The following is a 25242-nucleotide window of genomic DNA, read 5'->3' as shown; positions in this document are numbered from 1 at the left end:
CTCAACTTGGTAACCAAAACTGATGCTCACCCTATACCCAGGGCAGATGAGCTCATAGATACACTGGCATCTGCCAAGTATCTAAGCACTTTTGATTTGACTGCAGGGTATTGGCAGATCAAATTGTCAGAAGATGCTAAACCTAAGACTGCATTTTCTACTATTGGAGGACATTACCAGTTTACTGTAATGCCTTTTGGTTTGAAAAATGCACCTGCCACTTTTCAGAGGTTGGTGAACACAGTCCTGCAAGGGCTGGAAGCTTTCAGTGCAGCATATTTGGACGATATAGCTGTCTTTAGCTCCAGCTGGGATGATCACCTGGTCCACCTATGGAAAGTTTTGGAGGCTCTGCAAAAGGCAGGCCTCACTATCAAGGCTTCAAAGTGCCAGATAGGGCAGGGTAAGGTGGTTTATCTGGGACACCTTGTTGGTGGGGAACAGATTGCACCACTTCAGGGGAAAATCCAAACTATTATTGATTGGGTTCCCCCTACCACTCAGACTCAGGTGAGAGCCTTCCTAGGCCTCACTGGGTATTACAGGAGGTTCATTAAGAACTATGGCTCCATTGCAGCCCCTCTTAATGACCTCACATCCAAGAAAATGCCTAAAAAGGTATTATGGACAGCAAGCTGTCAGAAAGCTTTTGAGGAGCTGAAGCAGGCCATGTGCTCTGCACCTGTCCTGAAAAGCCCTTGTTACTCTAAAAAATTCTATGTCCAAACTGATGCATCTGAATTAGGAGTAGGGGCAGTCCTATCACAACTTAATTCTGAGGGCCAGGATCAACCTGTTGCTTTTATTAGTAGGAGGTTGACCCCTAGAGAAAAGCGTTGGTCTGCCATTGAGAGGGAGGCCTTTGCTGTGGTCTGGGCTCTGAAGAAGTTGAGGCCATACCTGTTTGGCACTCACTTCATTGTTCAGACAGACCACAAACCTCTACTTTGGCTAAAACAAATGAAAGGTGAAAATCCTAAATTGTTGAGGTGGTCCATATCCCTACAGGGAATGGACTATACAGTGGAACATAGACCTGGGAGTAGCCACTCCAATGCAGATGGACTCTCCAGATATTTCCACTTAGACAATGAAGACTCATCAGGTAATGGCTAGTCTTATTGTCCTTCGTTTGGGGGGGGTTGTGTAGGAAAGTACCATCTTGCCTGGCATGTTACCCCCATTTTTCACTGTATATATGTTGTTTTAGTTGTATGTGTCACTGGGACCCTGGTAACCCAGGGCCCCAGTGCTCATAAGTGTGCCTGAATGTGTTACCTGTGTAGTGACTAACTGTCTCACGGAGGCTCTGCTAATCAGAACCTCAGTGGTTATGCTCTCTCATTTCTTTCAAAATTGTCACTGACAGGCTAGTGACCATTTTTACCAATTTTCATTGGCTTACTGGAACACCCTTATAATTCCCTAGTATATGGTACTGAGGTACCCAGGGTATTGGGGTTCCAGGAGATCCCTATGGGCTGCAGCATTTCTTTTGCCACCCATAGGGAGCTCTGACAAATCTTACACAGGCCTGCCACTGCAGCCTGAGTGAAATAACGTCCACGTTATTTCACAGCCATTTTACACTGCACTTAAGTAACTTATAAGTCACCTATATGTCTAACCTTTACCTGGTAAAGGTTAGGTGCAAAGTTACTTAGTGTGAGGGCACCCTGGCACTAGCCAAGGTGCCCCCACATTGTTCAGAGCCAATTCACTGAACTTTGTGAGTGCGGGGACACCATTACACGCGTGCACTACATATAGGTCACTACCTATATGTAGCTTCACCATGGTAACTCCGAATATGGCCATGTAACATGTCTATGATCATGGAATTGCCCCCTCTATGCCATCCTGGCATTGTTGGTACAATTCCATGATCCCAGTGGTCTGTAGCACAGACCCTGGTACTGCCAGACTGCCCTTCCTGGGGTTTCTCTGCAGCTGCTGCTGCTGCCAACCCCTCAGACAGGCAGCTGCCCTCCTGGGGTCCAGCCAGGCCTGGCCCAGGATGGCAGAACAAAGAACTTCCTCTGAGAGAGGGTGTGACACCCTCTCCCTTTGGAAAATGGTGTGAAGGCAGGGGAGGAGTAGCCTCCCCCAGCCTCTGGAAATGCTTTGTTGGGCACAGATGTGCCCAATTCTGCATAAGCCAGTCTACACCGGTTCAGGGACCCCTTAGCCCCTGCTCTGGCGCGAAACTGGACAAAGGAAAGGGGAGTGACCACTCCCCTGACCTGCACCTCCCCTGGGAGGTGTCCAGAGCTCCTCCAGTGTGCTCCAGACCTCTGCCATCTTGGAAACAGAGGTGCTGCTGGCACACTGGACTGCTCTGAGTGGCCAGTGCCACAAGGTGACGTCAGAGACTCCTTGTGATAGGCTCCTTCAGGTGTTAGTAGCCTTTCCTCTCTCCTAGGTAGCCAAACCCTCTTTTCTGGCTATTTAGGGTCTCTGTCTCTGGGGAAACTTTAGATAACGAATGCATGAGCTCAGCCGAGTTCCTCTGCATCTCCCTCTTCACCTTCTGATAAGGAATCGACCGCTGACCGCGCTGGAAGCCTGCAAACCTGCAACATAGTAGCAAAGACGACCACTGCAACTCTGTAACGCTGATCCTGCCGCCTTCTCGACTGTTTTCCTGCTTGTGCATGCTGTGGGGGTAGTCTGCCTCCTCTCTGCACCAGAAGCTCCGAAGAAATCTCCCGTGGGTCGACGGAATCTTCCCCCTGCAACCGCAGGCACCAAAAAGCTGCATTTCCGGTCCCTTGGGTCTCCTCTCAGCACGACGAGCGAGGTCCCTCGAATCCAGCGAGACCGTCCAAGTGACCCCCACAGTCCAGTGACTCTTCAGCCCAAGTTTGGTGGAGGTAAGTCCTTGCCTCACCTCGCTGGGCTGCATTGCTGGGAACCGCGACTTTGCAAGCTACTCCGGCCCCTGTGCACTTCCGGCGGAAATCCTTCGTGCACAGCCAAGCCTGGGTCCACGGCACTCTAACCTGCATTGCACGACTTTCTAAGTTGGTCTCCGGCGACGTGGGACTCCTTTGTGCAACTTCGGCGAGCACCGTTTCACGCATCCTCGTAGTGCCTGTTTCTGGCACTTCTCCGGGTGCTACCGGCTTCAGTGAGGGCTCTTTGTCTTGCTCGACGTCCCCTCTCTCTGCAGGTCCAATTTGCGACCTCCTGGTCCCTCCTGGGCCCCAGCAGCGTCCAAAAACGCCAAACGCATGATTTGCGTGTAGCAAGGCTTGTTGGCGTCCATCCGGCGGGAAAACACTTCTGCACGACTCTCCAAGGCGTGGGGGATCCATCCTCCAAAGGGGAAGTCTCTAGCCCTTGTCGTTCCTGCAGTATTCACAGTTCTTCAGCCTAGTAAGAGCTTCTTTGCACCAACCGCTGGCATTTCTTGGGCATCTGCCCATCTCCGAGCTGCTTGTGACTTTTGGACTTGGTCCCCTTGTTCCACAGGTACCCTCAGTCAGGAATCCATCGTTGTTGCATTGCTGATTTGTGTTTTCCTTGCATTTTCCCTCTAACACGACTATTTTGTCCTTAGGGGAACTTTAGTGCACTTTGCACTCACTTTTCAGGGTCTTGGGGAGGGTTATTTTTCTAACTCTCACTATTTTCTAATAGTCCCAGCGACCCTCTACAAGGTCACATAGGTTTGGGGTCCATTCGTGGTTCGCATTCCACTTCTGGAGTATATGGTTTGTGTTGCCCCTATCCCTATGTTTCCCCATTGCATCCTATTGTAACTATACATTGTTTGCACTGTTTTCTAAGACTATACTGCATATTTTTGCTAATGTGTATATATATCTTGTGTATATTTCCTATCCTCTCACTGAGGGTACACTCTAAGATACTTTGGCATATTGTCATAAAAATAAAGTACCTTTATTTTTAGTATAACTGTGTATTGGGTTTTCTTATGATATTGTGCATATGACACTAAGTGGTACTGTAGTAGCTTCACACGTCTCCTAGTTCAGCCTAAGCTGCTCTGCTAAGCTACCATTATCTATCAGCCTAAGCTGCTAGACACCCTATACACTAATAAGGGATAACTGGGCCTGGTGCAAGGTGCAAGTACCCCTTGGTACTCACTACAAGCCAGTCCAGCCTCCTACAACAGCTAGGAGCGATTACACCATATCTGCCACCCCGTGGGTGCAGAAAGCTCACTAGACACCAGGGATAGGTGGGTAAAAAACACAAAGTGATGGGGTGGCCAACAATGCGCAGGAATGTGCCTCCACCCCAAGAAAAGGCATAACAGTCTTTCTGCCACCGCAGGGAAGGCAGGTTGGGGAATTTGCCAACACTCTGCCCAACGAGAGGAACAGAAATCCTTCTAGAAACACAAAAAGGAAAGCATTGGGGGGCCACTATGTTCAGTGCTATGCCCCACCCCAAAAGAGGTGCAGCAATCTTTAGGGGTGTGCTCCCTATCTGTCCTCCTTGGAAGGGGGGGCAGAAAGCCCACTAGACACCAGGGCTAAGAAAAAAAAGCAAAGGTGTGGAGCGGCCCACCTTGCTCAGAGCTGCGCCCCCGCCCCAAAAAGGGGCATTACAGTCTTTCTGCCTTTCCTTCTTTGGGGCAAATTGGGGAATTAGCCCCCAACCTGCTATGGAAGGGGGCTAGGGGAGGCAGAAAGCCCACAAGACACCCAGGTTAATTTGCCCCCCAAAAATACAATAAAAATAGGGGGTAGTGCCAGCCCAGTGTGCAACTTGTCTCCCCTAGGTGGGTATGATGCACACTAGAAACTGGGGGGGGGAGGGACAAAAACAAAATGAGTGGAGCATCCCACTCTTACCTAGTGCCATGCCTCTATTCCAAAAGAGGGAATACAGTCTTTCTTTCAACCCCCTGTTGGAAGATGGACACTGAATATCCCCAAACTCCCTCCCAGGAGGCAGAAAGCCCACTAGACATCAGGCATCTTACATTTGGGTAAAAGAAAGAGTTGCTGGCATTCCTTCCTAGCATTGAGCCATACCCCCACCCCAAAAAGAGCAAATGGCACCAAAAGAAACAAAAGGATGGGCAAAGTGAAGAGGTGCTGGTGGGTGTCCCACCCTGGCATTGGGCCATATTACAACCCCAAGGGGGGGCAGGCTAGTCTTTCTGCCTACTGGGGGGCTGAGAAGGGTTTTGCCACCAATTCCCCCCTGTGAGGCACCAGGAAGTGTACAAGGTCATTGAAACAAATAAAAGAATAGGAGCGGCCTAACCTGGCATCGTTCCATATCCCCACCCCAGAAGGGTAACGGAGTCTTTCTGACCCCCCTCTCCACATAGCAGATAGAAGCAGGCCTTGAGAAATCTTTTCACCCACTTGCTTTGAGGAGTCAGATTTTATCAGGGCAAGCTATTTTTAGGGCCTAACTAGCCTAGTGTGTTGAGAAAGCTTGAGCTGACAAAGAACAGGAGTTTTGTTCAGTCAAAAGTGAATGAGCAATAAATACGCCTTTAGATCTTGTTTTTATCTTGTCACATTTGCTGGGTATTCAAATATAGAGGTCAAATGTCAGCTATGTTTTCTTACAAATTACTGCTCATTTTATGCTGGAGATTGGGGGTTTACTTTCCTTTCTCTGACTGCAAAGTTAGAGGATTTGGTAAAGAGAACTGTCTGCCCATCTTCCTGGGCACACAACATTTAAAAACTTTGAAAATTAACTGTACAAATATTACAAAATGTATTTCAGTAGTTAGGAAAGCATGTTTATGTAATTCAGAAGTGAGATGGAAACAAAAATTTCTATAGGATCAACACAAATCAGAATATTTTACTTTGTGATGACAAATGATAAATATTTTATGAAAGTCGCTTTCCACAAATTATAATCAGTACACTATATAGCTTTATTAGTAAAACTACATATTAGTGGGAAAGTCTGTGGCCATTTTAATGGAAAATGTCCTTAAATGATAGTGCTCTACTACATCCTACTTTGGAATTATATTTATTAAAAGTGAGAGTTTTTACATATGATCTGAGAAACATTACTACCCTCACTCTTACAACTATTCTATTAGTGAACTCAGAGGCAAGTGAAGGGTGACGTGTATCCTGTATGTGCACTAGTTTTTAATTATGTGTGGAGTAAACGTTTAATCTATTAAATCAAACAAGAGTTCTGTGTACAGCAGACATGCTGAACTCACATATTTAATGGTGCTCTCATATGATTATGAAGAAAAAGGAGACTCTGTGAAAGAAAATATTTGTCTAGGATCACACATTTTGAGATGAGTTGATGGGTCAAGCACATTACAGTTAGGTCAGGTAAATCATTTAAATCACTAGTTCTGCAGGGCTAGCAACATCTTGCTGTTTTATCGAGGCTTCAGGAGGCTTGTCCTGATTGTGGAGGTTGTCCCGTATCCCTCCCCCTACTGGGCAGAACGCTCAGTAGACACCAGAGATTTTAAATTTGGTCATAGGGGTTATGGTGTCCCACCCTGGCATTGGGCCATACAGCCACTGCCAAACGGCCAAATCAGTATTTCTGCTCCCTTTGGGGGGCAGAGAGTGGGCTTGACCAATTTGCCAACCAGTGTGAGCTAGAATGCCCAATAGGCACAAGGGATTTCAAAATGGGACCATAATAAGCAAAAGGATGGGGGTGGCCTACCCTGGCGTCAAGCCACACCCCCACCCCAGAAGGACCAATAGTCTTTCTGTCCACCTAGGAAGAGATAGGAGATTTGTCCCAATTGAGTAATGTACCCCATACCTGCCCCCTGGGAGGGCACAAAGCCCACTACCTAGTAAGGACTTTACATTTGTGTAAAGCAAAGGAGAGCCAGTGTCCCACTTAGGCCTTGGGCCATACTCCCACCTCAAGACAGACAAACCAGTATTTCTAAACCCCACCCCACCCCACAGGACAGATAGGGGTCTTGCTGAAATGCGACCCGCACTGGAGGTTTGAAAGCCCACTGGATGCCAGGAATATATATATTTTTTTAAGATAATGGAGTGGTGTCTGTCCCATTCTGACATCAGGCCCCACCCCTAAAGCCTCAAAACACTTTCTGCTCCCAGGACTGACGCATCCCCATCCTAATGTCAAGCAAGATCACATCTTGATTATTTTAGGCATTATTTTTACATATGGGCCGGCAGAGTGGGCTAAATCACAATATCATCCCACTTAACATGCTGAATAGCTGCACTTTTCAGGCTTGGGTTGGCCGTCATCAGAGGAACCTTAACAAAACCAGATGTAACTCAAAACTAGAAACACAAAAGAGTCCATGGATCTTACAATGTGTTCTTAACCCAAAATGTCCTGTAAACCTCAACTTTAAATGTTCTGCAGGAGATCAATTATTGATATGTTAAAGTTCAAACATACTCCACTTGTAGGCCAAACTGTTGTCTTTATTCATATAGTTAATTATTACAGTTCTCCTTTATTCATGCATTACATTCTTACACATCAAGTGCCTCATTCAAATGCATTGTCAGTTCTGCACTAACGCCTGCTTGGAGATGTGAGGGAAACCTTGTAATCCTGGTGCCATTGATTGTGGAGGACTCTATTGCCGTTGAAGGATGCATTTAAAGTTGAAAGTGGAAGGATGAATTGCGAAAGGAAGATAAGATTTTGTTTGCCTTGATGGAGGGGTGGTCCCTGAAACACGTTGGCTGGCTGTACCTGTTGTACATTTATGTAATGCACAGATTAAGGGATTAAAGGGAATTGTAATAATAAATTATACAAATAAAGGCCAAACATTTTGACCTACGAGGGTAGTATGCTTGAATACATGGACTTTGATATATCAATGAATGACCTCCTGTGTAACATTTATGTAAGAGACAGCACCTATGAGGTTTTGGTTCCAGAGATTGAGGTGCCGAGCAATTTACTCCTTTTGACCACAGACTGTGGATTGGTAAACTTCAAACTTTACCTAAAATCAAGCATTTTCCTTTTGATTTCTGTGATGTAAACTTCTGGAATCTGCAGGGATCCACAAAATTCCTTCCACTCAGAGTTCCCGCACTCATTCCAATGAAAACACTGCCAAACTTCTATGGCTCAGCCTAGCACTCACAATACAAAAGGCCCTAAAATGCAATCTGGATGCATCAGCCATAGGGATAGCTACGGTATTTGGGCCTGGGACAAGAAAGAGCCATAGTTCAAACTTTATCTAAAATCACTCATTTTCTTTGAATCTCTGTGACCTCATCTTCCAAAATCTGCAGGGACCAAAATATTCCTACCACCCAGTGTAACCCTGTGTGCTTGGATAAGAAGACTAGCCCACGTGTGGGTGGGTTTACCACCTACGAGAAGAAAGGCCCCAAAACGCAATGGGGAGACATCAACATTTCCTATAAATAAATTACCTGATTTGACAATGGGGGTATGCAGTCATTGGGTCACAGCTCGGCTGCCTTCTTGACAAAGTTACCAAACTCAGGTATTTCTGAAAACTGGAAACCTGAGAACATCCAAGGTGGTGTGACTTGTTTTGATACCATGACATTTTCTTACCCACAATTTCCCTTAAACATGCATTTTCGCGCACCACACTTTTTTTCCCACCGAAAATCATCTATATTTTGTAAATATTCTCAGTTCCCTCCAGGGGAACTGTTAAAGAGGCGCAGGCAGGAAAAGTCAAAACTAAGCTTTATTGCAAATAACCAACCCAAAGCAGGAGACGTGCTGCGCACCACCTCAACCGACACCGAATCCAACCCCACGTCAATGCCTGGAACATCAGTGTCTACCAGGCTCCAGAATGTGAATCCTGGAACACTAATGTCACCGAGGTTCGAGGCCTACAGCATGCTAGGAACATTACAACACATTCCCCTCCCTTACATTAATATCCCAACAACCAGGAAAATGATAACAAAACATTGTAACAAGAATGTACCAGCATTAAAACAGAATAGCAGATCACAACAAGTCAAGATGTATAGTCTTTCATCCAGAGTGGTTTGGAACGTAACCTGGATGAAACTTTAGAGCGTGGTAACCCCTTAGATGTATTCGCAAAATTATTTCTTCCTTGATCTTCCAAAGTAGGAGAGTCTTCTTCCAAAGTAGGGGAGTCTTTCACCACATCTCTCCATCTCGCAATTCTGGACATGCTCCACGCATCCCCATTGTCAAGAATCACAATGTTTTTCTTTACTTCTCTGATGCAGAAAGGACCCTTGAAGGATGATTTACCCTTGGTTTTAAAACAAGGGTTCTTCACCAGCACCAAGTCACCAACCTTCTACTTAACACTAGAAACACAATGCTTGGCATCAAAACGCAACTTGTAATTACGTTGATACCTCTCCCTGAGACCAGGTGCCTTGTCAAATTTCTCCTGATCCAGATCAACCTGCGCCAAACTGTTTCTGAACCATGCCGGAAACAGCTTAGTGCAACCCAACCTTCCCCTCCTATATTCAAAAGGAGCTATGTTGGTGATGCTGTTTGGAGTGTTGCGGTGTGCCCACCACATGTCCCTCAGGAGATTAGCTAATGGAGTTCTGGTTTCAATAGCTTCTTGCACACAAGCCTTCACCATTCTATTCATACGCTCAGCGAGATCATTGGCCTGGAGCAGATACAGAGCTGTCCTCAAATGCACAATAGCCAGGGAGTCTAAAAAGAGCTTCATGTCTTGCGATGTCAATTGTACCCCATTGTCTGCGACTAAATGACTAGGTATACCCTCCTTAGAGAATTCTTCTTCCAGAAACTCAATTACTGTACGGGTATTGACTGAATTCACACATTTAGTCACCACCCATTCGGACGCATAATCCACCATGAGTATGACATATCGTTCGTTCGCAGGTAAGAGATGAAAGGGACCCATAAAGTCAAGACCTAGTTTCGCCCAGGGTTTTTCCGGAATCTAAATAGGAGACAGTGGCGTTTTCGCTACAACCCTACTTTTGTCATTGCGTGCGCAACTCATACAGTCTTTCACAACTGCCTCAGCATCACGGTCTAACCCTGGCCACCAGTATATTGTCCTAAGTCTAGATTTGGTTAAACTTCTGCCCAGGTGCCCTTCGTGAGCCAGATTCAGAATGTTGTTCCTCACACCCTTAGGAGATATGGATTTGCTACCCCTAAATAACTCACTTCCATTTAAGGAGACATCATCTCTCACATTCCAATAGCCCTTCAAGGAGTCAGGAATGTCCCTGTGCTCCGGCCATCCCTTTACAATGAATTCTCTAAGTTTATGTCTGTCCGAATCTCTCTCCACAGCCAATTTCCACTCCTCTTCATTGATGGCCATCTCTCTCACCCAATTGATAATAACCTCATCCTCAAACTCCTCGCTACTATCAACTGAAGAACAGGATAGAAAATCTGCCACCATATTCTTCGCCCCTGGCACATATTCCACGACAAAGTTGTACTCTAATAATCCTTCTACCCACCTTCGTATTCTCGGGGTCAACTCTTCATTCTTCTTGGAGGAAAAGATTTGGACGAGAGGCCTGTGATCAGTCCTCACCACGAAAGGTAAACCCCACAAGTAAAATTTAAAATGTTTGACTGCCCACATACACGCAAGTTCCTCCCTTTCTATGACAGAATAATGCTGTTCAGCCTCCTTGAGGGAACGAGAAGCAAAAGCAATTACTTTCTCCTCTTGATCCACCCTTTGGATAAGAACAGCCCCAAATCCTTGACACTAGTATCAGTGTACAAATAAGTTGTGGCACACACATCAAAATGCCCTAAGGTGGGCATCATCCCAATACAGTTCTTTACAAAGGAGAAAGCAGTCAAGCATTCTTTCCCCAGACAAACTCACAACCCTTCTTCAAAAGTGCTCTCAAAGGTTGTGTCACGCTAGAAAAGTTGGGAATGAATTTAGAGTAATATTCCGCCAACCCTAGGAATGACCTCACACCATCTTTGTCTTTGGGTTCAGGTGCACGAATTATAGAATCAACTAACTCTAACTTGGGTCTGATTCCCTCACCAGAAATAGTATGTCCCAGGTATGTCACAGAGGTGACCCTAAATTTACATTTTTCTTTCTTAACAGTAAGGCCGGCCTCCGCTAACTTACTCAAAACCTCTCTTAAAATCTTGTTGTGTTCACCCACTGTTTTACCATGGACTAGTATGTCATCTTGGAAACATAATGTGCCAGAGATTCCCCCTAAGACTTTTTTCATAATGCGTTGGAAACACGCGGCAGCAGAGGCCAGACCAAAAGGCATCCTCAAAAACTGATAAGCACCCAAAGGTGTTACAAAGGAGGTGAGGTGTCTGGACTCAGGGTGCAAAACAATCTGATGATAAGCCGAGGATAAGTCCAACACACTAAACACCTTTGAACCACCTAAGCATGACACCTCTTCCGTAATATTAGGTAGGGGTTGACGATCTACCCATATATACTTATTAAGATCCCTGAGATCTACACACATGCGGATCCGCCTCCCGTTATCCTTCGGTGTCAAGACAACAGGGGCCAACCATTCCGAAGATTCTATCTCTTCGATCACCCCTGCCTCTAATAACCTGTTCAGTTCCGCTTTGAGAGGTTCTAACATCAACTTAGGTACTCTTCTGACTTTATGTACAACCGGGGCTGCATGTTTCTTCAGTATGATCCGGTGTTCAAAATTTATCAAACAACCTAAAGTTTCGCTAAACACTCCTGGGAATTCCTTACAAATATCCATTGAGTTATTCACATTACTCATCACCATAACTTGATTATCTTAATTGGAATCTAATTTAATACCCATGTCCCGTTGGTGTCGCCAACCTAACAAATTATTGCACGTTTGGCTACATAGACTTTTCCTATAGTAACCTTGTCTTGGAATTGGATTTTCATGACCCTGTACCCAACCACCTCTATTTTGGCACCCCCATAGCTGACAGGGTTGATGTCAGGTTTAATTAGGGAGTCTGGATTCTCCCCGAAAATTGCCTGCCAGTTCTTATCACCAACCATTGTGTAGGGAGAACCCAAGTCCGTTAGAACTGTAACTGTTCTATCATCAAGTTTAATGGTACACTCAGGCATGATCACAGGTCCCTCATCTGCCATACTAGTGTTGTGCTCAACTTGGTCAATCTGCTGTTCAACATATAATACCATCTTGTTACTATTTTCGGTGACAGAATCTATGTTGCTTTTGTCATTGTTGCAGACTCTAGCATAATGGCCTCTTTTTCTGCACTTCCTACATAATGAATTTCGCACAAAACAATTAGGACTGTTCGCTGCATGACCTGTGTTGCCACAGCGGTAACAACGTAAGGATTTTATGTCCCTCTTCTTCTCTTGGGTTGATGCTTGTGTCTTATTGTCATTGCCAACCCTTAAAACTTCTTCTTGAATCCTTGGTACTTGTACAAAGGAGAGACTATCTCCTTCAGTATGGTTCATCTGTTTGATCCAGTTGCTAGTACTTTCCATTCCTTCAGCAATTGCAATCGCTTTCCTCAAGTCGGGGTTCTTTGTCAATAGTTTCTCCTGGACTTTCTTGTTATTGGTGCAACGCACAAGTTGATCACGAATAAGAGAGTCAGTGATTTCACCGAAGTCACAAGTGCGTGCTAATGTACGTAAAGCAGCGATAAAATTTCCTACACTCTCAGTATTACCCTGAGATCTGGTGAAGAATTTATGTCTCTCTAAAACAACATTGAGTTTAGACTCGAAATGTGTCGCCAACATCGCTACTGACATCTCATAAACGTTTCTGGGTTCACCATCAGCCCCACCAATGGTCAAGGGTTCTAGGCTGTCATAAATATTCCTGCCTTCAATTCCCAGATTGTGTAGAAGGACCGCTTGTTTCCTAGCTGGGGAAAACTTTTCTCCACCTATGGCTAATAAGTAAGAATCAAAAAGATTTTTCCATTGTTTCCACGGAAGAATGGGGTCACCTTTGTCCGATAAGAAGGGAGGTGGTTGGGACATAGTAGGTGTAGCCATGGTGAATTAACACAAAGTTATATCTTGAACTAGCAACTGGGTGGAGAATAACTCAAGTTAATTAAATTACATGAGGTCAATGCTTTCCACTATTGTTCTAGCCGAGGAGGAAACGCAGAGAGCAGTCTAAATTTTCTGAAAAAAAAAAAATCACAATGATGCAAAGAATGTGGAAAAAATGAGGAGCGGTCTAGTCTTCTTTATTGTGACCGGAACATCATGAGGTGCGAAGGCGTTGAGTGCGTAAACAGTGTGCGCGGAAAAATAGCAGCGGTCTAGTCCTTTTTGTTGAAACCGCAACGTCAGGAGGTGCGCGTGTCACGCTCCATCAGTAATTTTTTTTAAAACAGCACGCGCGAGGCAGGACGCGAGCTGAGAGAGGGAATAGCTCAGCAAAAGCGAGATTTCTCTACAAAACATTGTCGGGGGCAAAATCTGCCTGCAGGAAACGGCAGCCGACTGTACACATGTGGAAGGCGTCCTCAATACAGCACACTTCGGGGATCAGCCACACACACACGGCGGATCTCCAAACGAACAGGACTCTGGAGCTAGCCACTCCAAACTGCCACAGGATCTCTTCGGTAGTGTCGAAATTGAGGATCTGAAGGACAGCGGCGAAAGACGTCAGTTCGGCCGACAGCGCAGCCTAGACCAAAATCCAGAAGGTAAGCCTCAACCGATGTTGAGAAGATAATTTTGTGGGTTCTGGGTTGGTTACTTCTCTCGTCACCAGTGTTAAAGAGGCGCAGGCAAGAAAAGCTTTATTGCAAATAACCAACCCAAAGCAGGAGACGTGCTGCGCACCACCTCAACCAACACCGAATCCAACCCCACGTCAATGCCTCGAACATCAGTGTCTACCAGGCTCCAGAATGTGACTCCTGGAACACTAATGTCACTGAGGTTCCAGGCCTACAGCATGCTAGGAACATTACAACAGGAACTTACAAAACCCTGATACCTTTAGAATCCGAGGGCGTTGCCAAAAAGCCACCTATATCTGGCTTGCATATTTTTGGTAGAACAATAGTTAGGAAGATTTCAATGAGCTAGCCCTAACATCCCAAAAACTGGCTAGGCAAGGGGTAGCAGACGCCCTAGTAGTCAAAACAAGACAGATAAATCTTTATTGTTTACAGTTATTTTGAACCATGACAGTATACAACAGCACAAGAAGACATTATGTAATGTGTTCACTTCACACATACATGTCCACTAAAAGCCACGATCAGCTGAGCTATCCCAATGAATGACAGCTCACCTAATTGAGGCCACAATCCAATAAAGTAGAAGGTGCAGGCAAGAGGTTAAAGGTTATTTGCTGCTGCAGTGCAGCTAGACCGCTCACTTCAGTCTTTCTTCCACATCCGGTCTGTTATCTTTGTTCCGCCGGGCTGGCGTTTCCGTGCGCAGTCTGATCTTTAGTTCTACCACGTGCACATGTCTTCCCACAGGGCGTTTTCCCGAGTCTGTGACGTCACTGCGCACGGCGCTCGGGATGAGAGCCCTGGTCCCGTGCCCGCGCGTCACTTCCGGTCAGGCAAGGAGGGGAGCCTGTGCTAGAGGAAGTGAAAGCGGCCTCTGTTGTCATAAAGAAGGGAGCTAGAAGGACGGGCGGAAGGAAGCCGAGCACCTCCCCAGCAGCCAGAGCAGGCCCGGCGGCACCCGACGAGCCACCTCATCGTCACCGGGGGAAGCAGCGGCGTCTGCCTCGCGCGAGGGGGTGAGTGGCGAGCAGGGCCGGCTGCGCACGGTCCGCCCGGGTCTGGGGCCCTGCTAGGGAGCTGACAGCACGGAAGGCGCAGCCAGCGGGCCTGGTGACAGGTCAGGCGTTGGAGACGCGGCTCTGGCTGGGGTGGGAACGCAGGCACGGGGCCTGGTGTGACCGGTAGAGGAGTGGAGACGCGACCCTGCCCGGGAAGCAAGCCAGCCCATCCCCTAGGAGGTTCCCCTGGCAGGGCAATAGCGGTTATTCCACCCCGACTGAAGTGGGGGTGGGAGAGAAAGGCTGCGGGCCTGCTAAGGAAACAGAAAGAGGTGGCTTCGGCCCTCCCTGATGAGGCCAGCGTTGTGTTTTACAGTAACAGGAGGCGGGGAGTGTGGAGCTGTCACATCTGGAGACAGAAGAGCAACCCGAGCCTCGGTCTTGGGGGAAGCAAGCACACTCCTCCCTCCACTAATGTCCAGAGAAACCAGGGGTCTGTGTCCTTCCCTCACCACCCGATGCTCTGATTCCCCTGCTTCTGCGTGGAGCTGCGATGGCGCTGTCCAGATACTGTAAATCGTAGTACCTTGTGTTCGGTTTGCACGAACGCTTAAGCACAAACACTTTATAGGAAATGTTAGGCATGAGGCACTCAGGTGGTCGTGGTAGGAGCGCAAACCCGTCTATGGCATTTATTAGAACAAGATTGTGGTTGTGAGCGATGTGTAGGCGCTATACACCACCCAGTGCAAGCCAAGTACATGTTCGTTTGATTAACGTAAGACCAACTTTAAATCTCCTTACGTTAAACGCAAATGCAGTGGTGGTTGTAAAAAAGAGAATCTTTCGCAAGGTTTTTTTATGTGCGTTCAGCATCTCTCAGTAGATAAGTTATAGGGTCTGGCTTGTGTTAGCAAGTAATATAGAGAGAAGCTCCCACCTCTACCTGGAAGTATACCTCGATGTACTGTACTACTTAATGATTTGGGTGAACACCGGCTTTAGTCACAAAAATAAGTGTTTTGGTAAACCGTAAATTGCAGGCTATGTCCCTTGAATTGTATTCCTTCATGTTTATAACACTGTGGCTCGTATTTAACCATTGTGAAGCGGTTGAATGTTGCTTCTCATACGTTTTAGAAATATAGTGCACTGGGTGTCATTTCCAAGCAGATGCCTGCCGGTGGTGATTTTGTTCGTTGCCTAATACCTCTTTATTGGAGGTGATTTTGAAGTGTCGCAGAAAGGGCCTGTTCCTGAACACTTTGTGTACTCGTGCGCGGCAACAAGCCTAACTGCTGTTGTAGTTTAACGCGGACCATGGTGGCCCACAGCGAAATTAAGGTTTTCAGTTAGCTTCTTGATATCTCTCCGACCGTGTTGTCATCGTTTGACAAAATACGTTGTTGACGTTCTTTAAGACTTGACGACGGTCTCCGTAATTGTGTTGTAAAACTGCACTGGCTCCCTGACGCTACCTTAATGCTTCGATCTTTGTACTTTCTGTTTCACTCCTATTCATTGGAGCTTTCAGTGACCTGCTCATTTCTAAAATGGGGTCGCATCTTTTGTATGGGACGCATATGACAGCACCCCATGATTCTCTGAACAAGTCGGTGGATGTCAAACCTTTTTCCCAGTGCATAGCATGCACAGTTAAATGTCTAGGACAGTTGCTTTTTCCTCGGATCTATTAGTTATTTTTCATCCTAAGATCTGTTTGTTTTTACGTCTTTTTCGGGCGCGATCCCTCGTATTGATCAGTCGTATTCAGAACATTTGGTTTTCTGCTGCTAGTCTCGCAGTTGGTGGTGCATCTGTTTATTGTTCGAAATTCCACCAGTTATTGATCTTATGTTGTAGCTAGCTGAATAGAAATTTACAGTGTGTGGCAGTGAAGTGAAATTTGTCTTTTTGGTCATGGGTGATGTGTCAAACGTAAACACTTTCAAATGAGTATCATAACTATACTAATATGATCTATATGTTTGTTTTTAATAAATATTTTTTAAGTTTGCACGTTCGAAAGAGATGGCTTTGGAAGACAGTCGCAGTTGGTGCATGTAGGATAGATAAGCCTTGAAAATATGTTCTGTATCCAGCAAATCACTTAAGGGTTTCTCCAGTTCCTCACAGATGTGTAATATTTCCCTCTCTCTTCTGTCAGTCATTCGTTTTGTAGTTTACCAGCTTCCAACATACTTACACGTTTGTAAGGTGGGGGCTTTTTTGGTGGACCTGTGTGTTTTGTAAAGGCTGGTCAGGGCCTTGAAGAACGCTTCCCTGTTCGGTGCCTAGCCTCTGCTTCCACACCATCCAATTTATTATTGCACGTTTCTCAGCAAGTGAAAGTATGAGAGACAAAGTTGCATTTTGTTACTTTTAGTTGATTTTGGGACATGCCCGAACAGACATTTTCTGTGTACTTTGCCTGTTCCTTAGCAACTATATTATAAACACAAAAATATACCTCATGCACCAGTTATATTGCAGGATTAACCATCCAAAAATGTATCTGAATGCTCGACTCGCCTCCATCATACGCTCTCATACAACCAGGAGGGCATCACATTCAGTTCAGATGGCAAAAAACAAACAAAAGCACTTGTAGTTTAAAGCAGAATCCATTACCATGAGTCATGACAGTAAGTGACACTTCAGTGTCCACTGTGGCAATCTGGCCAAAACCAATACCCCATACTTCGCCTATGAGTTATATAGAGGCTTCATCATCCAACTCGGCAGAAGTTTGACCAACCTGGACCTACGTTAAATAACTCTCATACAGCAGCACCCAGCTACATTATCCACATCCTGCATGGCATTGACAAAGAAAAAATATCCTAACTGGAGAAAAAGTCAAGCATTGCAACCCTCTTGCTGATATCGCGCCCCACTTTAGCTATAGGTTTCTTTCAGTTAGTGTGAGTAGTAAATGTGTCAGGTATTGAAGACACTGTGGTCCTTCCATCAGACAGTGACATTGTGTCCAGTGACTAGCGGTCACTGATCACAGATGGCACAATATACATTTCTCAGCATTTATGCCTTACATAGCTGACAGTACTCAAGCACTCAAAGTATGCCAACTCAGACTTTTAGTCCTGAAATTGGTCTGTAAGGATACACAGATATGCACACACCCAGGAAGGCTCACTCCAGTAGAAGGTCATATGAATGCTAGTAGTGTGTCGGATAGGTGCTGTTAATTTGCCAACCAAGGAGATGCACTTTCAGTTATCCACAACTCCCCATGGCTCACAGCACCCTTCAACCTTACATGCACATCATCAAAGAGATCATTGACACTCTTCCCCGGGCCCCCCAATCACCAGTACCACACATCAGGCCCACCAGTAGCATCTACCAATAAACCCTGAACCTCACAAGAGATCCACCCAGCCACCTAGGAACTACAAATTGCACTGTTCAGTTGCCTTGGCACCATCAAACAATGAAGATGGGTAAAAATAAAACACCAAACTGGATTGGGAGAACAACTACACTCCTTATTAAGTTATTATTTTTGACTGGTACTAAACCTGTCAGACCATAATCGTGGTTTCAGGGACCAAAGATGGACTATCGTGAGTAGAGGGGTACGCAGCCATTCCTATTTAAAGGGGCGAGCCATCGTCCTTGGGCCACTCCCCTAAGGCCGCCCAGAAACCATTACCGTCAGATATTTTGTGTTTTACATAAGTGTTTACTCTGTTATGTCTTACGGGCTTTGCTCTCTACCCGGGTCGGTTGCGCTGCTGTCAAGCTTCAGGAATCTAGTGAAGGCAAACACAGGCCCAAATCAAGAAAGCGAGTAAAGTCTCTGCATTTTTTTTTTTTTCCAAGACATTTAATAATTTCCAAGGCACATGCATCCTAAGTAGGCAGTGGAGCTTGTTGTTGAAGCTTGGAGAACTTTCTCCCGTAAAGCATACAGAGATGTGCAGCTCTACAGGGTGTGGTAAAAGTTGGCCTCTAGCAATGAGCAGCACGATGTGGCGGTGGTTTGGTCTCCATACAACATTGTGTTTAATTTGACACTGAGCTCGATTTATTAATATATTTCCATTCATAGCTGTCTAGATGAAGTGTATATGTAAATTGAATCATACATTTCCAGAAACTTCCTCAGTTGAAGAAGTTAAATTCTTGACCAGGTGTTGTTTTTTTTCTCGCTTAGAATCTTTATATTTGGGCACTGTTCTTCTTTATCATCCCACAAATACTCCTTTCTGTGTGATTTGAGGCTTTTCTTAAAGTGTGTCTTTAACCTTTTGGAACTGGTAGGCCTCACTTTTATCTTTTTTAAACTGTCCCTCTCTTGCACTTGTACTTCACCTCAGAATCCTAAAGCTCGGATGAGTTATTTATTCATTTTATTACTAATTGTTTCATTCAACGCCGTTCTTTTTGGATATGATGTGTCCATATCGCCTCTGGTCCTTTTCTTACTTTAGCTGATTTGTATTTGTGCAGGCGCTGTTGACCAAAGAGGTCTTCCTTTGACCAGTCATATGTGTTGGCATGGGATTTTAAAATGCCGTTGTTGAACCATCAACAGAGCAAGCACGTTTGTGTAATATCCTTCTCTGAGACCACGCCTAACTTGTGAAACAGTGACTAACTTCATTTGGATGATCTGTTTATTCTTCTAACTTAAGATGTCCTTGAATGGATCGCACATGTGTGATATACACTAGCCTTTGATCTTTATACCAGAATAATTGAAACAGTCCCTTTTTTTTTTTGGTGCCTTTTTGGATCACTTTGTAATTTCGCGACCTTCAGTCGCGCCCCCCCCCCCCCAAGCATTGTTTGTTTGTATTGAGCAAACTAAACCCGAAGGTATTGGAACGGTCTGCATGAATATTATTTACTTTAAACATGTTAAACATTGACGGGGCCAATATGTCTTTCAAAAGGTGAAACCTGTTGTCTTTGCCCGTGCTTGTTTGCGTAATCACTGTACGCAACTGTGTGTATTTTACTGTCCCCTCCCGCTGTCACTGTTGGTGTGCCTTACCACTGCCTTTCTGTCTTGCCTTCCTCTGCGTTGCACTATATCGTGTTTTGTCTTTTGGTTTCAGTCCGATTTAAGGTGTTTAGTTGACTCTGCATGTGTTGCAGTTCAGAGCGCTCTGTAATCTTCTTTCTTTTTGGTAGCCCTTTTGCCCACTGTCTGACTCTTCCTTTCTCGGTCGTCTTTTCTAAGCAGCTGTTCTGTGTTGCATCGGTTTGCAGGTGATCTAGTTCGAGAAGGAGGCTATGTTAGGCAAGACCTCAGAACCCGATGTAACATAATGATCGTTTAGTGCGTGTCTTCGCTCTTGCATACAGTATGCACGTATTACCTTTTGGCGTTTAAGTTGCCATTTCCGTATGGATCCAAATTGGGGTTGGTCATGCCTTTGAAATAAGTAAAACCAATGGTCCCGTTCACAAGTGGGATGCTTCTTTCTTCTTAAAATGTTCCTGTAATTCGAGTCATGTAATTGGTTTTATCATTGTTAAAATATGCTGTAAATTAGTCATTCGTTTTGCCCTTCTTGTTTCTAGTCTGTAAGTGAATTGGCGGGTATGAGGAATGGAGAAAATACCACAGTTACTAGTAGAACAGATTGAGCCTGTATTTATTGCCACCTGACTCGAATACAGAAGAAAGCCAGGACTACCAAACTGCTGACGCAAGGAGAGTGTTTACGTCCCCAAATAAACTGCAAGCCTAGTCGGTGAATGGAGGGGGAGTCGGGAGGAAGTAGAAACACACGATTTAGGGAGTAGCAGGAGAGCATCGGAGACGCACAAGGTAGAACAAAACTGAGAAAGGGAGCACGTGGGTGAGACAAACTTGTTGTGGCAGGAGGCTCACAGGTTTAGAACAGCACCGAGAGATGGATAGCGAGGAGGGGAGAAGCACATTCTATTGACAGGCCTTTCCCTGGAGCATACCTTATTTACAGGAGTCAATGCACTGCCTACTTTCAAGGAACTACTTTTTTATTTTTGCGTTATCACCCCGAGTGGTTGTGTTTTCCAGGTGCCCCCAACTCTTATCATTCTCCCCCACCGACTCGCTCGGGTACAGCTTGGTTCCAGTGACTCCATGCCATTTCAGTTTGGACCCACCTATGCAGATTAGTCGGCGTTCAAAATAACGATGGATTGGTATGCAGCCATGAGTGACTACCAGTATATACTTACTGTGCCACTCCTGGTGGGATGGGGATTCCCATATGTGGGTCCCTTGCCCACTGTCACTGGAACCAAGCTGTACCTGGCTGATGAGCCCATACTAGGGCAAAACCGATCCTGGGTTTGCTTTTGTTCCGATTCAGGGAGGACCTAGCTTGGCAGTTTGGGCTGGAGTGTTCTGTGTGTTTTTTTTTTTTTTTAATAGAGTAGGCTGAAGACTGATTTGCATATAGCTGTGTCCAAACTTAGATGACATGGTGTGGAAAATAACGATGGCTTGGGATGCAACCCAGAGTTATTAACAGTCGCTGAGATGAATAAAGCATTCCATCCATCTTTGTTTTGTATACAGTTCTGGACTGAAAGCACTACAAAGTAGTCATTAAAAATGTGAATCTGCTCCCTATGTGGACATCTGTGGTTGTTTGAAAGTACGTCCCCCCTCGCCCCCACCAAGAGAGTAGATCCCACACCAAACAAGCATTATATAAAACATTTTTAACGTACATTTGTTGCTTTTTTTACCATTTTCTTGCACAGACTTTGGCTACTATGCAGCCAATTGGAGCCTTATGGTTTTACCATTTCCAGACCATATTTTGTCTTAGAATAACCTGGTTTTGTAGCTGCTCCTTGCACTATTTGGGTGACAGTGGGCCCTGATCTCAAATGAAATCTGTATGATGTCATTAGGTTCATGGAGAGATTTGTATTATAGTGCACAGCAGTTCGTTTCGATGCTTTCATTATCACATCTACAGTTGGTGCGGTCCAGCCCCGTCGGAAAGTAATGGTCTAATCTTCCCATTTGATGACACCATCATTCCTGGGGGAAACCGTTTCAGTGATTTAGGGAGTTAATCAACAGTCAATGCATCCCGGTGGAATGTGTTTAGGAGTCACTGCCGATGGAAACGATATCCTGTGGGAAATCTGTGGCGTTCGTGTGTGTTTAGGTTTAAAAGTATGCTACTGTTGCCTTCGGGATTTTGATGACGTATAAGTAACTCTTTCCTATTTTAGAGAGTAATCCCTGTGTGCTTTGTGAGGTCAACTAAACGATGAGTGAGACAAGGAGGGTGTGGAGATTTTTGTACTGGAAGTTCTTGTCTTCCATATATTTGTAATAATATAGCTTTCCCTGCCTCATTATGTGGCTGTTCGGAAAGGAATTCACCCTCGTGACTATAGCAGCTGATGAAACACATGACTTAGCATTCATGAATTGAACGATTCTGTCATTGCATGTGGCAGGGAAGAGAATTTTTCACAATCAGACTTTACCATGATGGGTATATTTTTAAAATGGCAGTAGTGTGCTAGGTGAATTATTCAGATTGTCGTCCCTTGTGTGTTCCGTATAGTCAGTAGTTATTTCTGACTTCCAAATAAAATATTGTGTGCCTGGGGCAATTAAAGGACCACAAAATACTTGTCAATAAAGAAGCAAGTGTTAAAGGTATGGGCACAATGCCTGCAAAACGTAATTTAGGTTTTAAAAGTATTAAGGAGGGGCATGTATCTTTTGTAACCATTGTGGTTTTATGTTTTCTTCACTGCTACTAGTTGAATATGGTTTCTTATTGAGGTTTCCAGCTGTGCATTTCCTGAGTCGAGTGTTTAAAGTCTTCCGGACTGTGAAGCTGTCGGTTATCTCTTAAAAGCAATTCTTTAAAATATTCCTAGTGAGTCTTTGGATCCACCCAAAGGAGTATGTCTCCCACCTCAGGTTATGGGCAATTTGGTATATCATTTAGCCTCCTATGGAGTGCTTGAATTATAGTGCTTATGAGTCCCCGTTTTTACTTCTCAGATCGTGATTGTTATTGCCGTATAGGAAACGCCCGTTTTAGTAACAATTTCTCTGACACACACTGATTTTGAATTGAGTGAGATGCTTGATCACCCTGAAAAGTGGTCCATTAAGAGGGATGGCACAGAAACTATCTATGACTACCTTATATTCTGCACTTGTGCTTGGTCAAGACGGGGGAAGGAACTGTGCATGTCCTCCTACATGGTGCCATAAATGTGCTAACTTGTCCTGAATCCACCACTTCAACTGGAACATTACCGGATATTCAGCCATAATGCTTAAGTACTAAACATTGATTTTGGCCATGACAGCAGATGGAGTTGAGTGGTATACTATGTAGATCAGTGATTCTTAACTTTCTGACTTCTGTCGAACCCTACTTTAGCATTACTGGAACCTGGGGACCCCCCAGTGAATCTGGCGATACCAAATACATCCACTGAGGCATTACAGGAAGCCGGGGACTCCGGTCTAAACATAGTTGATGATTTGAAGCGTAAAAAATACACAAAAAATACAGAAACTAGCATTCATCAAACACATACATAAATGATAACACATTTTATTTAATTTGAAAACAAATAGGAAGGTTGGAGCTTTTCTAAATTCAGTTGAAGCCACACATCGTCCATCCCAGGGGGGGACTCACAAACATTTCCCCAGGGGCAGCAAAGTTTGGTCACTGATGTGTCCGAGGGTCACATTGATGCCAGCAGGTTGGGAGTATTGGCAGTAAGGTAGGTGAAGAAAAAAATATATATCTAGTGGGTGAATTGAACAATGTGAAACCAGAAAACCTGTGATTAATCCTGACTTCCCCACTTTTCCAAATTGCGTGATTCTAGGCAATTGCTTATTTTCACTCTCTCCTTTTTTTTTTTTCTTCATTATCTAAAATAAGACAATACATACAAAACCTGCTCCTGTATTTGATTTAATAAACTATAATGCTGTTCATATTGTTTACCCAAAAAGTACACCTAACAGACCCCCTGGGGAGGCTTTGGGAGCCCTAGGGGCCCTCAGACCACAGGTTAGGAACCACTGATGTAGAGTCCCTCTCCGCTGGTGCCAGAACTTACCTAATCAACCTCCAAGCACAGTAAAATCTATCCTCAACTTGTCATGTGTGCCTTACAGTAAGATGTGGCAGCAGGGTGAGCAAAAAGATTTGCACAGTTTGAGCAAGTTGCTTTGTTTGCTCTTGTGGATCTAGCTTTGCCAGACGGATGTATGAAAATTATAAATCAGTATTCTTGTATATCCACTACGGTGAATTGAATTACATGTTGGCACGTGAAAATGGAATTTGCTGCTTGTGAATGGTGTTGGATTTCGAGCACTGGAGTCTGAAATCATTCTCTGCACATCAGTTTGCATCTCTAATCTAATACCTCTCACCGGTCAGAAAATTGGCATTGAGTTGTTCGAGCAAATATGAATAGTGTTTTTTTAAACCCCCCCCCAAAATAGATATGTAAATTTTTTTCGCAGCACATTCAAGGCTATGTATTGGTGCAGACCCGCACAAATCTCATTGCAGCCTGAAGATCTGATGAATAATGTGCAGATATTTTAATTTTTTTTTACACACACTGTCTTTGTTTCATTTCTCAAATGGATAAACCTTGAATACTTATCAAGGAAGCGTTGCCCATATTCTCTGTAGTCCTGCAATACCAAATATACATGGTTTTTCCTGGGGCATGTAGTCTTCACAATCAGATATGTACTAATATTGCTATCATTAGGTCGAGCGCACAAGCGCTTTGACTTGTTGTAAAGTATTGTGGGCTTTTGACCACACCCACCACTGCACTATTTCATGGGCCTACCTTTAAAAAACCCTTTATAATCCTTGGTAAATGCTTTTACGTTTGTCCCTCCTTGGGGCAGTTTTTTTCTACCGCCTTGGCCATCTACCCTGTTACATGGATAATTGACCGTTTGACTGCGAGCAAACTTCTTTTTCCTTTTGTGTCTCTCCTTTGTGCTCATGGCTCACTTATGGCAACGGTTTTACTTTTCATTTTCAATTTATGTGGCAGGAAAAGTCCAGTTAGGAATTTTACAAGACTAGCAGCTCTAACTCGAGCAATTGTGAGACGCATCGCAAATGCTTGTTTTTCATTTGTGTCCTGGGGCGGGCCTCTTTTGACTGTATAAACTAGGCCAAGTATAACCCTTTCCACACTTTACTCTCAGGGTAACGAGGATAAGCAGTTAGAGGCTTCCAATGAAAATAATGTGCAGAAGAGCTGAGAACTCAAACGGGCAAACAGTAGACCGTGTAACGTAATTTTATTTAAAAATAATGTATTCTAATCTTTCAAAACTAAATACTGCACACGATGAAGATGCTGTAGCATCTGGTAGTGAAGTGATACACCTCAAAATCCCTCTTCCCTAGTGCTTCCCCCTTCTTGCTGGTTTTGCTGTGGTCAAATTTGTATCTCCGCTGTTCTCAATACAATACGGAATAGGCAAGGATTAGGCATTGGGGCAAATAACTTGGGCACTCTCGTTTGGCAGCGGAGTTCAAGGTCTCTTCCAACA

At 44.7% G+C, this 25242-nt stretch overlaps 1 protein-coding gene across 1 annotated transcript in view; it reads left to right on the top strand.

Moving 5' to 3' along the window:
• Positions 1-14358: 14358 nt before the first annotated feature.
• The window catches only part of RAB7A (RAB7A, member RAS oncogene family), a 124227-nt gene continuing 113343 nt past the window's right edge, over positions 14359-25242 (top strand). Inside the window, exon 1 of the mRNA XM_069206236.1 lies at positions 14359-14696. The gene's annotated coding sequence lies outside the window, so the exon portion shown is untranslated. The remainder of the gene's footprint in view (positions 14697-25242) is intronic.

Source organism: Pleurodeles waltl, chromosome 9, assembly GCF_031143425.1.
Source record: "Pleurodeles waltl isolate 20211129_DDA chromosome 9, aPleWal1.hap1.20221129, whole genome shotgun sequence".
Lineage (NCBI taxonomy): Eukaryota > Metazoa > Chordata > Amphibia > Caudata > Salamandridae > Pleurodeles > Pleurodeles waltl.
Note: the sequence above shows the minus strand (reverse complement) of the source record. Positions and strands in the feature narration are given on the sequence as shown.